This window comes from Coenobita brevimanus, chromosome 101 (genome assembly GCF_032717465.1).
Source record: "Coenobita brevimanus isolate Jiangsu-jjx chromosome 101, ASM3271746v2, whole genome shotgun sequence".
Taxonomy (NCBI): domain Eukaryota; kingdom Metazoa; phylum Arthropoda; class Malacostraca; order Decapoda; family Coenobitidae; genus Coenobita; species Coenobita brevimanus.
In genome coordinates, this window is record NC_137054.1 from 71,287,243 (window position 1) to 71,301,441 (window position 14,199).

Consider the following 14,199-nt stretch of genomic DNA (forward strand, 5'->3'; position numbering starts at 1 on the left):
TATATAACCCTTGATAGCCTGATAGCATATACCCACGAAGGTGAGTTTATGGGTTCAGGTAGGGTCGCCAGGTGCCCCACTCGCCCATCACTCACACACCTGACATTAACATCCCAGTGGTCCCGCCCGCCCAGATTCAATCAAATTCATAAGACCCGTTCTCATCATGACCCTCCCTCACCGTCCTATCGCCAAGACCGCTTCCATGCCTCGACCACTTCCACGCCAAGACCACTTCCACGCCAAGACCACTTCAACGCCAAGACCTCTTCAACGCCAAGACCACTTCGACGCCAAGATCACTTCGACGCCAGGACCACTTCTACGTCTCCTTTCTCGTCTCTGTTCCTTTGTTAGTTACATATATTTGGTCTGAATTAGTGTCGTACAGTCTTTGATACCTGGCTCTTGGAATCTGTTTTTTTTTTTTCCCTCACTCTCCACTATACACCCAGCTCTGTGAATCTTTTTTTTTTTTTTTTTGTGTGTGTGTGTGTGTGTGTGTGTGTGTGTGTGTGTTTTCCCTCACAACACACCCAGCTTCGAGTTCGTCTATCGCAGTCTCTTCAGTCCGATGGTGAATTATATTTTATTTGTTGCTTGCCCAGACTAATTTTTGTTTTGTTTTAATGTTGGTCTTTGATTCACTCTCGGCTTAATAGTCGTCTGGGACGAAGTGGAAGGAAATACGGTACCGTACTAGAGAGGACGCGATCATGAAGGGGTTAATTACATTCCAGTATAGTTTTCATGAAGACACATTGTAAAGTAAAAAAGTGATTACGGTAAGGGAAGGAGGAGGAAATTAAGCCAGCCAGACAGACGATTTTTCCTTCATATTGACCCAGCATTTACCAGACGATTATATTTGGTTTGGAATATACCCATGACTGTTCTGAAATGGAGGAGTTGACTACAGCTTTCGTAAACCCTCCTCACTACAGGAGCCCTCTCGTAAGCTGAAAAAAAATCGTCTGGTAGTAGCAAGAGTACAGTAAGATTAACGTACTCGGGCTGAAGGGAACCCAGGACAGGTGTAGGCCGTGGAGCGAGCGGCAATGAGGTGTACAGGTGTAGTGGAGCTGAAGGCCAGGTCGGGGGGTAGCGTCTCCTCAAAAGGCGCCGGTTTCCCCCCTCCGACTGACTCCCGTAGAGGCCTTCAGGTATGGCTGCATCTCATTCACTAACTCAGGTAGATTACGGGATTCGTGGTGGATCTGCGAGACGGCCATTGTTCTTATGCAGTGGGGAGGGAAGGAGTCGTATCAGAGTAATTGTTGAAAGCGATGTGCAACCACAATTGTCGCATTTTTTTAGGAGCAGTCATTCCAGTTCCAAAATTTAGTGTTCCAAGTACCCTTCAACAATCATTGAATATCTCAAAAAAAAATCGCGGAGGTTAATTGGTACGGTACTTTAGCTTTGTATCTTCTTAGTCTCATCTCTCTCTCTACCTTTAACCGTAGTCAGGTGCAAATTAAATACTGGGTAGGAAGTGATCCAGATTTATAGTAGTTATGAATCACTGTCTTCCGATTGAAGAAGAAATTACTCTATAAATTTCATATTAAAATTCTAGTTGAAGTTACAAGTTTTTGCTTATTTAAACTATATTATGTGGAGAAGATTTTGGGAAGAATCTCAGAAGAGGTGAACTTACAGTACCGTATATAAAACAAGATTATTGAGATCGAGTGTGTGACGTTAAATGTAATAGGTGAGTATATTCACCTTAATACGTAATGTTGTAGGGAGAGAGAGAGAGAGAGAGAGAGAGAGAGAGAGAGTCTTCATTCTGAACTATGCATGTTAAAGGATTTTCTATTTTGCCCTTAAAGTTCATGACGTCTTTTTCCTTTTATGGTTGCCCACTCCAGGGGATTTTACTTAGTTTAAGAGAGACTGAATTGAAGGGGTTAAGCACAAACTTCATTAACCGATTCACTACCAGGATCCTCTCGTAAGACAAATGAAGTCATCAGGTTATAATTAAAACAAAGAGTAGTCTGCTTGAAGTATTTAATAATATCTAACATAACAATAACCTGCATGAGTATACTGTTACAGGTAAAAAATAAATGAGGCAGGTAATGTGGACAAATGAGAATATGTAGGCGTGTGGGTGGGCCAGGGATTGCGGTAGTGGGTGGGTGGGTGGGTGGGCGGGAGGTGAGGGCTTCCGGACCTGCATGTGGCGGTGGCGGCGGTGACAAGATCTAGATGAGGCCAGATTATATTGTCGTGGGTCGTGCCTGTCACCCGCCATTCTCCATCCACGTCTTTACTGCCACCCGTGATCCTCTCCATCCCTACCTCCCTCTCTCCTCCACTCACTGAGAAAATGAAAGGTTATGAAGGGGAGGGAGAGAGACGAGGAAGGAAAAAGAGGGAGGTGAAGTTAAAAAGCGGGGAGAGGTAGAATAAAGCAATGGAGAGAGGGAAGTAAAAAACGAAAAAAAGAGACTAACGACAATTACAAAAACATGTGAAGGGAAGGGAAGGGAGAGAGGGAAATCGAAAAAAAACTGCAAAAGTAGAAAGAACGGAGGTAAGGAAGTAAAAAATGGCGAAAATGTGCAATGAGAATAACCGATATAAGAAAAACAGATGAAGGGACAGTAAGAAAGAGAAGTAAAACAGAAACAACACGAGGCAGGAGGGAAGGGAAGAGAGAGAAGTGATGTAGAACTATAGAGAGGAGGGAAGGAAGACCAGGGTCCATAACTGTATAGAATCTTAACCAATTTTCACAACAATCCAGTCGTCAAAGCATTTAAATATTATCATGAATCATTTAATCTTGCCGTGCGTGTATTTTCTCACTCAATCATCCACTCTGGCCTTAGTTGTGAAGTGTTTGGTACCTGTTTGAGTGAATATAAGACCATAAACAAGGAATCTGTATAGAGCTTAGGCTCAGGAAAGGTTATATGTTCAAACCCAGACGACTCCCGCCAAACGTCCTCCGTATATGGGTAAAAATGTATGAAGAGGGTCCTCCCATGGGACCCCGAGGGGGTGACTCCAGATGCTCATTCGTCTTGGTTTTACTGCCCTGTCGCTGCGGCGTGTGTCAGTTTATGCTTTCCTTCTGTTCTCTTCATGGCCTCTTAAATCCTCCAAATTCGGAATGGAAACTCGACCTGTGTTTCAAAAAAGCCGCCCTTGTGTGCAGTCGACGCGTCCCTGGTGAATTATGGCAGGCTGTAACTTAGTCTCCCCCAGAATTTATCTCTGACGAGTACACCAAATATGTTGCTTATCTGCGGGAGAGAATTGAAAGACCTAATCATATCCTTTTGTAGATTGTAATAATAAACTACGCAGGCTACAGGGCTTGCAAGGAGCCTGGGAGATGTTCAGAGAATACTACTGAAAACATTTGCTATATATTGTGTACTCCAGTGCTGCCTGCTCATGACTGCAACATTCCTTGCTGCATAGAAACTAAAATCAAAATACAATTCATATTTTCTGGTACAGTACACCAAGGAGCTTTTTTATTTTTTTTTGTTATCTTGCGAAACCCTTTATTTTTATTTATTTATTTTTTTGTCAACTCTGATTAGGTATTTTACTGTATGTTTTAATATTGCTACTACCAGACGATTTCGTTCAGCTTTGGGGAGGCTTGTCGAGTCGGAAGAGTTAAATAAGCCATCATTAATTCCTTTACTACTAAACGGAATAAAATTGTCTCATGGTAGCAAAAACGGAATATCTCATGTCATCGGATGGAAGGACGCGAAAAAAAACAAAAAAAAATTGCAGTTCGCCTCGCCATCCTATGCCGTAAATTAATCTTGACTTTTTCCTTGTTCTTTGCAGGTAAGGACTGTCTGCTTGTGGTCTCTTGAAGGATTCTGGGAGCCATACAGTATTGCACATGTAAGTTCTCTTATATGTTGTTTTTCTCGTGAAGTGCCATGAGCTTAAGTACCTTTTACTGTCTGCTATTTATTAATTTTGTTTTATCACTGTCAGGAAGAGGTTGGGCTCACTGTCTCACTTATACGATTTTTTATGTTATTCATGTTCTTCTTGTTCTTGTTCGTGTTTTATTATTTATTATTATTATTATTATTATTATGCAGTCTTCGGGTACCCTTTCATTTATTACCCTCTCAACCTGAGTATGGTAATTACGGAAAATTCTTAATTGTTTGTTCAGGGGTAGATTTCTTGCGTTTTTGATGATAAATATTGTTCTGGTTTACCTGTTGTATTTGATTTTCTTACCTATGATATGAACTTGAGGCAAAATATTTCAGTATATAATCAGTAAGGCCTTTTTTCTCCAAAGCTCTTTTCTGGCTAAACCGGCAACACATGGGATTTTGCACAGAAAGCACTTAGCGTACAGCCTTTCACCTACGAGCTTACAGTCGCGAGGAATAAAGAAACGAGTGAGAGAAAGTGTAAGAAGATAACAGTATCGTGTGCCGTGTGAGAAACTCTGCCTTGATAAATCTCTAATCCTTTTTGTGTTAAGATTTCCCCGAGGTGAAGAATATAATCTCAGTTTCGTGTAAATAGAAAGGTAATTTCAAGGGAGGTGCGAGGTAATGGTGGTGTCCAGGTGTGTGTGTGTGTGTGTGTGTGTGTGTGTGTGTGTGTGTGTGTGTGTGTGTGTGTGCGTGTGTGTGTGTGTGTGTGTGTGTGTGTGTGTGTGTGTGTGTGTGTGTGTGTGTGTGTGTGTGTGTGTGTGTCCAGTTTCTGTTATCTCACTCCAGACGGGGATTACCTCAGGAAGTGAAGTATCCTGGCTAAGCATCCTCTCTCTCTCTCTCTCTCTCTCTCTCTCTCTCTCTCATCGCGAGGGATAGTGGAGAAATGCAAATCCCGTGTCAAAGCAGAAGAAAAGAAACAGTGACTGGAGAGGCGTAGCTGATGAAGACATTATTGTGAGGAATCAAAGGAGAGTCAGCGAAACTATAAAGATGTTGGCTCTATTTTTCTATTTATTTTCTTTATTTTTGCTTTATTTTTTCTAAGTAAGAACGTCCCAAAAGTGGCTAGGTTTTATTTTGTGGTTTCTTGTTCTCAGGCAGCGATAAAAAGTGAGAAGAATTGGTTTCATTAGATTTTTCTGTTTGTTTTTTTTTTATTTATATGAGATACGTGAGGAGAAAAAGACGACACGGTTTTGGCACCTCTCTCTCTCTCTCTCTCTCTCTCTCTCTCTCTCTCTCTCTCTCTCTCTCTCTCTCTCTCTCTCACATGAATAAAATCGACTGGTGTTAGCTGGAATGGAGTACTTTGAGTCGACCAAAATCCAAACCTTGGAAAGATTAATGATACCAGTACTAAACCCACAGCTGCAACACCAAAGCTATCTGTCTGTCTATCTGTTTATCTATCTATCTGTCTCTGTCTATCTATCTATCTATCTATCTATCTATCTATCTATTTCTACCGTGACAAAGTTAACGAAATGTAGGAGCTATACTCTTTACCTCTGCTCAAATTACCTCCACTCCGTATTGAATGTTGTAGCAAGATTTTAACTCTTGAATATGATAACAGTCATGAGGAAGTGCAATAGAAAGGATGTAGAGCTGTAGCACTCATTTTTTTTTTTCTGCCACTGAGGTACGTGAAAAAGAGGTTAATACTAGATTATGGTCGCAGTCACGAAGAAGTGCTATGGAAAGGATGTGGAGCCATAGCACTCTCTCTTTCTGCCACTGAGCTACGTGAAACAAGCTGCCAAAAGATGAAAAAAGGGACCAAGTGAAGGAGAGAGAACTGGAGGAGTGTATGCCAGCCAAGTCAAGTGTCTTTTCCCCGACATTCCTATCGAGTGTGAGGAGTTTGTTCAGTCCAAGTTTGGGCCCCCGAACCTCTCCAGCCTCCTCTCGCCTCGGAGGTGCCGCGTCCTACCTCAAGGTGATGTATGGGGTGTCCGGTGCTCCAGTAACAGGGACACGAGCCGCCTCTCCTGCAACAAAGATGCCCAGCCCATCGCCCTTCACCTATGCAAATCAAGGCTGAGGTAACCAGACGTGTTCAGTCGGCTGGGATAATGTTCGTTCCAGCCAGGTCGTCTACTCGAGGGAGGGAAGTTGAGGGCGCTAAACTGCCTCGCCTTAGATGTTAAACCTGTAGCGTGTGTGTGTGTGTGTGTGTGTGTGTGTGTGTGTGTGTGTGTGTGTGTGTGTGTGTGTGCCTTAATGACCCTTGCACAGCTGATAGGTATGAATCATTTTTTAAAACTAACCTCATACAGTGAATCCTATTAAGCCACTTGTTTGTCTTTCCTTGTTTTATAATAAAGTCCAGTCTGGTAAAGAAAAACATACTGGTGAAGCTTCAGTGTCGCCGTAATGGTGATTTTTCCAGTTACCTTCAGTTAAGGGTACAAATTATATGGAAAAAGTTGTGATATTTTCGTACAAAAGCCAGACTTCTAATGAGGGCTGCCTGTATACAGATTCCTCGACGTGCTTTATCTGATTCCCAATTAGTACACCTCGGCTGGCCTCAGAGTGGAAGGACCCATATAGGACCCTGAACACTGTCCCCTCCCACACGCCCCTTGTCCTTCCAGTAGACAATGGTGCCCTGGATGCCCTGCGGTACATACAAGCTCACACCAACCACCGATGTCCCGTTGCCTTCCAAACACGGGGTTCCACTATGTCCTCGGCGTAGTGACTTAATCTGTGCCATAGTAGCCCATACGCTCACTGTCCGCCAAGTCTAGTCTAGTCTCCATGTCTGCCATACCCTACAGTCTCTGACCAATCACCAAAGTCCTTTAGCCTTCCCAACACGGGTTCCCACTAGGTCCTCGACTTTGTGACTTAATCTTTACTGAAGGGTTTAAGAGCTCTTATGACCACGGACCTCAGTTAAGAATGAGTCACCATACAGAAGGGGTTAAGAGCCTTTATGAACACAGCTCCAGATCTAGTCGCCGTCAGGAGGTCGCCATGGAGTTCGGTAATGACCTCCGTGCTGTCAGGTGTTTCAGGTGTGTGTCAGGTGTTCGTCTGTTTAGAGATCCCGACGCGACTAGACGACTTTTCGTTTCCGATCTCGGTTTCCAATGACCCGCTCCCTCTGCAACCATCGCCACCACCACCATGATTCTGTCTGTTTAATCCTTGTCTAACTCGCCCCGGCTCGATCACTGTCAACACCCACAGATTAAGCAAGGTTTGGCCGGGACGCTGTGCGATAAGGGAATATTGGAATGTTTTCTTTGTCACGTAAAAATACCCTAATCCAATATGCGATGACAGTGATTCCAGTTAACAAGTTGTCCTGAAGATCCGTATTCTCGTCGACTAAGGAACCTCCCAAACACCTTTTTCCTAAGCGATTTATTCTGCTTCTTACACCTTACTCTGTCCTCCGTGTTCCATAAGACCTTCCGATATCTCCATACTCTTCATAAATACCGTACAAAAGGATAGTAACAGGCCATATCCAAAAATAAATCGCTAAGGGAGTGATAGCAGACGCGCTCATGAGTTTGGATTGTAAAATACTGATACTTAATATGCTTCTTAGGGTATTTATTTTCCAGTGAATTTAAGAAGCTTATTTTGTTTTCTACCTTTAAATTTGCTCTTATTTATAATTGTGTGAGAATCATTTTTTTTTTTTCATCATGATTGTTAGATAGTGCATCTTGTGAGGCGACGCTGTTTTACACACACACACACACACACACACACACACCTATGCGTATACAGGCATATGGCTGAATCGGTAGAGAGGCGGCCTGCAGTCCTGATGGACCCAGGTTCGAATCCCAGCTGGGGCAGGGAACAGTTTAAGGATTTGAATTTCATAAAAAGCAGATTTTCCTGATCTACCAGATGACCCGCCGACATGTCATAAAAGTACCCCCGCTGATACCAATACACCAGTTCTGTATGAGACAGCCCTAGCATGTATTCAATATGGACGGTGGGTGTTAGCGCCGAAGTGGTGACATGTAGAGAGGTGTATGGTATATAGGAGGACTACTGGGCCTTGAGAACAGGCTGTGAAGCCTATGCCCAGAGTCGGACACGTAAAAAAAAAATATATATATATATATATATATATATATATATATATATATATATATATATATATTTCTCTCTCTCTCTCTCTCTCTCTCTCTCTCTCTCTCTCTCTCTCTCTCTCTCTCAAGTAAAATAGATTAGTGTTTGTCAATTGCACAAGTCATTAAGGACGAAAGACTCCACTACGGGTTTATGAGATGAGGGGATATTCTGGACCTCCACCTCCTTTCCGATGCATACTCTACGAAGCAAGATAATGGTATGCCAAGACGGTGCGGCAGACTTCAAGTGTCCTCTTAAGTGATATGCCTAAGGAACTATATGATTTACGGGCGCCCCACTTAATGAGCAGGTATGGAGTTGCTTCCACGTTAGCCCACCTGTCAATCACCTGTCTGGGGGCATCACAAGGCTGACGGCAAAGTTATTATCGCGATTTCATGCTTAAATTCCCCCGCTAATCGATTTTGTAATTAGGGTGCTCACGCTGCCACGAGCCCCGTTTAGAGGTGTCTAGGGCTTTGATGTCTGAGTGTAGTGGAGTCGGGTTATATGTGTGTCTGTGTGGTGATCTTAGCTCGAGGTTCGAAGGATAGTATATCATCTAGAGAGAGAGAGAGACTTCCTACACATGCATTCAGTTCCTTCAGCCATAACACGTATCCTACTCTTATTTTTTATTACCAACAGACGATTTTATTTTACCTAGGAGAGACTTAAAAAAAAAAAGAAGTTTGACGTAGGCTTCACTAACCCCTTCAAAAAGACACGACATTCTAAGTTAATGAAAGTTGCCCGACGTATACAAGAACAGAACTCTCTCTCTCTCTCTCTCTCTCTCTCTCTCTCTCTCTCTCTCTCTCTCTCTCTCTCTCTCTCTCTCTCTCTCTCTCACTCAAGGTCGCCACGTAAGGGGACAGTGAGACTTGCATCCTATTAGTATATTATTATTATTATTATTTATTATTATTAGTTATTGTTAGTATTATTATTATTAATAGTATTATTATTATTATTACTGGCATTATTATTATTATTAGATATTATTCCTTGGGGAGGGGAGAAAGAGAGGGAGGCCAAGGATGAGATGGAGGGATGGAGTGGAGAGGTTTATGAGAGGGATGTGTGAGCTGGGAACAGGGCAGTGAAATGGCGGGGGAACGGGTGACATGGAGACGCTTTGTTTGTGGCCACCCCTTACAGGATTAAGGCGTCTGGCAATAGATATATAGCTAGATAGGTAGATAGTTAGATAGATAGATAGATAGATAGATAGATTATTCCTTTCCTCGGACCCAATTTTCGCTAATCGGATTAATAATGGAACTAAAGAGAGAAAATGGTATCGTATAGAAGAGTGTCTGCCACGCCATAAATCGTCTCACAAGAACTAAGATAATTATAGAGGACGTGAAGTAATGAAGTGTAATAATGTCCCGTCTTGATAATTTCACACTCATAGCCACATAAGTTGTTGTTCGTATATGTCTTATCATCATCATCATCATCATCATCATCATCATTATCGTCATTTTTCCAGTCTTAATAATCTGATTCATGGGCACATAGTTTGTCATCATCATCATCGTCGTCGTCATTATCATCATTTTTCCAGTCTTGATAATCTGACTCATTGGCACATAATTTGTCATCATCATTATTTCTCCAGGCTTCATAAACTCACATTCACTGCCACATCATCTGTCTTCATCATCATCATCACCTTTTCCATCCCCTTCCAAATACTCTGCAAAAAAAGAAAAAAAAAGAAAAAAGAAAACCTGGCCTTAAAATAAATGAAAACATAGATTATAACATTACTAGCCATCTGTTAGCCCAGAGACTCCCGGTGGCAATGTTAGAAAACTATATTTCCAATCAAAAATATGAATTCCAAGCTTTAGTATGCCTGTATAATGTTTTCTTTGTATATTGCGTTTATGTAATTGCCTAAAATGTGTTATGTTTTGCAGCCTTACTTGCGTTGGGATATATATATATATATTTTTTTTTAGGATGATAGGGAAAAAACTTCGCTCTTGACACTATATTCTATTTCTTCCCAGGTTGCTCTTGATATAAGTGATTGAGGTGACTGGGATTTGTTGAATAAATTTGTCTTTGGAGTTATAATTTTAAAGCATACTCTAGACCTCATCCTCCCAAGATTTGTTGATTATATTTGACTTTGAAGTTATATATCCTAACTTTATTTTAGACCTCTTCCTCCCAAAACACCACTACCCATACATACAGCTTCTTGCCTTAGTTTGGTTTACAGAGGCGGTGCGTGGAATGCCATTGATCGTTTCGTATATCATTAAGACTGTCCAGTTTGGTGTCAGGTTCTAGTTAGGATGCTTTACCAGTGACTAATTAAATCGGTCATGTGGTTTATTACTGAGATACTTTCTAACTCTCTGGCTGGCACGAGTTTTTCTGAATACGTGTCTTGCGTTAGTCAAAGGAAAATGGAAAGTGTGACAAGTTGGGTGAAAGGGGTAAAGATATCGTAATGGATTATTATAAAGTTCATGAAGCTGTTATTTGGTGTGATCAGGACTGGTGGAATCGTAACCCGTGAATCATAGGAGCCAGTGTTAGTTTAAATGACCATGGACAGATTCAGAAGAGAGATGAATTGTCTTTACCAGCGGAAATTTTGTAACTAAAGAAAAGAGTAAATACGATCCCCACACTACACCTCAATTTACTCTTCGTGGAAAAACTAATTTGTAAAGACTGATGGTAGGTAAAAAAAGAATCTTGATGGATAGAAATGTAATCTGGTCACGAATTTTTCATGGGTCGTGGAGAGCGTGCCTGTGAAAAATACGAATTAGGGGTGAAAGGTGAGCATCAACAGTGGCTGGATTTGCACGATTCTACCTTCGCTGAGCGGCCTGGAGGGAAAGAGCCCCACATACTTACATACTTCAGTCCAATCAGCTGGTAAATATTTCATGCAGTTGAATTTTTACCTCCCCATACGAGGTTGGAGGGAGCTATGTATTCACCCGTGTCTGCTTGTTTGTCTGTCTGTCTGTCCAAAAGATATCTCAAAAAGTTGTTATCTGGTACCAGTGAAATTTTATTGGTAGGTGGTCACTAGGTGGAGGAATAGTTGATTAGTGTTTCAGGAAGATCTGGATTCGGATCGAGAAATACTCGTAAATTATAAATTTTATTGGGGTCAGCGGAGGTATGCCTTTTCTGAAATTTTATAACAGGGCAAACTAAGTCAGCCAGTTATCTCCGAGCAACATTGAACGGAGGTTGATGTCATATGTATTGGCGTTGGCGGAGGTATGCGCTCTGAGTGTTTTCTAGTTTATTCAGTTATGTCGTAGTTTGAATTTTGCCTTTTAGGTGACCAAGGTTGCAAGAAAAAGTGATCGATTAAAATATTATTATGTTATTGTTACGGGTACTTGGTATTAAAGATCCCCATCACAGCTTTAGAATACTAGTACTGTACTATTTGGAAGCCATCTTAAATACAAGTACATTTCAAGGGCATCTCCAATTAAGGTTCTCCCCCCTCCAGCCCCCCGCCCCCTGCCCTTCCCCAGCACGTCGAGGCCCTGGGGTGTGGGATGGGAAGGTGGTGTGTATTGGTATGCGGGTGGGCAGGTCATTGTTGGTATGTGGCGGTGTGCACCCACTGATAATTTGGCCCCTCAGCCCCGTGATCTGTACCCCTCCCTTCCTGGCGCTGTTGGTCTCGCTTTTTGATAATGTTAGATAATTGTATACGATTATTTTCTTTAGATGACCATGAATTCGTGTTCTTTGTGATTATTTGGTAAGCTAAACGTTTATCATTACATATATATGGGTACGCTATACTGTTTTCATTTTCTTCTTAATGTTATTCTTAATACCTACAAAGTAGCAGATTTTCCGTCACCTTTAAATCAAGGGACGGCGAAGACCAGAGTGAGAGTGGAGTGGGAAATAAGATTATGACAGGTGAAGGAAAGATGGGAAGGGAGAACAGATTAGGGAGACAGGAGACCAGATAAGGGAAGGGGATGGGCGGGGAGGGGAGGACGGAAGAGAGAGGAGACTAATGAGGGAGAGGAGAGAAGGAAGGAGGTGGATGAGGGGGAATAACGAATAGGAAATGTAGGGAATAGGTGAGGTAAGGGCAGATAATATAGGTGGGGGGAAGGACAGATGAGGGAGAAGGTACAGTATTAATAGTGGTAGTAATTGTTGTTGCCTCTTGTTCTTAAACGTGATCTCAGTGGATTGCAAGATAGAACTGCTCTTGTACGACACTCCGCCATCTTTCTCTTTCGTGGGACGTTTGTATAACTAGGCAACTACCCGTGGATATCAGTGCATGAAGGTGTCAGTCTCTAGAACCGAGAAGGAACAGAAAAGAGATAAGTGGGAGGAGGGACGGGTGAGGGAGGAAGGGTAGAGGTAAGAGAAGGAAGATAAGGAGGGAGACAGGAGAGGGAGGTAGTTGATGAGGGGAGGGTAGTCGAGGAAGTGGAGACTAGGGACAGGGGAGAGAGGAAGCTGATGAGGGAGGGACAGGCGAGAGGGCATAGATAAGGAGGGGGTAGGGGGAGAGGAGAGGGCGTGTCCAAGTGGCATCCCATCCCAGTGAGTGATTATGGCATGGGTGGTCGGGGTGGGGTGGGGCGGGGTTGGGCGGAGCGGGGCGGGGCGGGTCGGACACTCACTGGACCTCCACTGTTGCTATTAAAAAAGAAAAAAGAAAAAAAGTATATTTGACGCCATTCTATCCTGCTTCTAAATAACCACTTGTGTCAGAATTTCCAGTTGGTATATAAGTGAGAGGCTGTTAATGTTAGATTGTATCATATTCACTTTCATCTCTACATCAATCCAACTTCCATGTAAGCCTGTTTAATAAGCCCATTATTTAGTCTGCGGAGAACTGTATAAACCTGATTAGCAGACAGGTTTTTTGGTCTAGTTTCTTATAGTATTAGGTCGTCTTTGCCTCTTTTCCTTCCCTCTTCCTCCTCCCCATAGGCACATTCCTCAATCCTTAAAACCGAGCACAGAACCTTCCCCCATTACTGACCCTCCTTTCCCCCCTTCTTCCTGGTTGAAATGGCTCTAATCTGGTGTGAAATAAGGTTGTGAAAGGCTGGTGCTATTATGTGTTATTGATGAGCAGTCGCGTCCTAATTGTTCCACCTTTGTGTTGAGAATATTCTGTTTCAAATACTTGCTTGTGTTCATTCTCCTCGGTTGAGATGAAAAATAAGATGAAGTTATTAGGAGAAGCTGGTTGTCCTTTTTCTTATTATTATTTTTTTTTTTTGAGGTCCATATCTGACCATGTGATCTGTATGTGTGTGTGTGTGTGTGTGTGTGTGTGTGTGTGTGTGTGTGTGTGTGTGTGTGTGTGTGTGTTAGAGGTCTTTATTTTACTCCAGCTGTTTCCTGAGAATTTAAAGTACATAACATTCTCAAAAAAAAAAAAATAAAGCAGCCCTTCAGTACTGACGGTCCTCCTCAGTTGAATAAAATCGTGAGATGGTAACAAGAATAAACCACGTCATCATAGTGAAGTGGTTAATCTTTTGGTAGGTTAATATAGGCCAGCGTTAACGAAAGCCTGAATTATAAGGAAGGAGGCACGGGAGTTGATCAGAAAAATGGCGTGATTATTTTAATACCCTCACGCTCTCATATGACTCTCTTTCTTTAGCTAGGATTTAAAAACTACGATAAACGCTAGGATACTCATGGCTAGGATAAGATGCTAGAGTTGTCTCAGCCGTCAAAGGGTTAGAGATGACATTATGAACAGTCGCATACTCCTAGAACTCATCCTTACTGAGTAAAATCATCTAACATTAACTAGAAATAAAATACCACAGAAAACGGTACCACAAAAGGGCAAATGAATTCTAGAAAAAGCATCATAAAAAACACTAGATAATATTAATGAGGGTTGTTTGAATACGCTAATGACTCCTAATTAGGGTGGCCTTCAGGTGATATCCCCGCTGTTAATTAGGTTCAGGTTAATCACAGGTGCTCAGTAGATGAGTAGTGACGAATGGTTCTGCGTCGGTAGTTTGTTGTAAGTAGTTTGGCGCTGAGAGTATTTTGCTATCTTAAATGAAGGCGCTAATGTTGAGCATCGTAGAATCGCTTGTTTAAGGTAATTTAGGTTTCTCTCTCT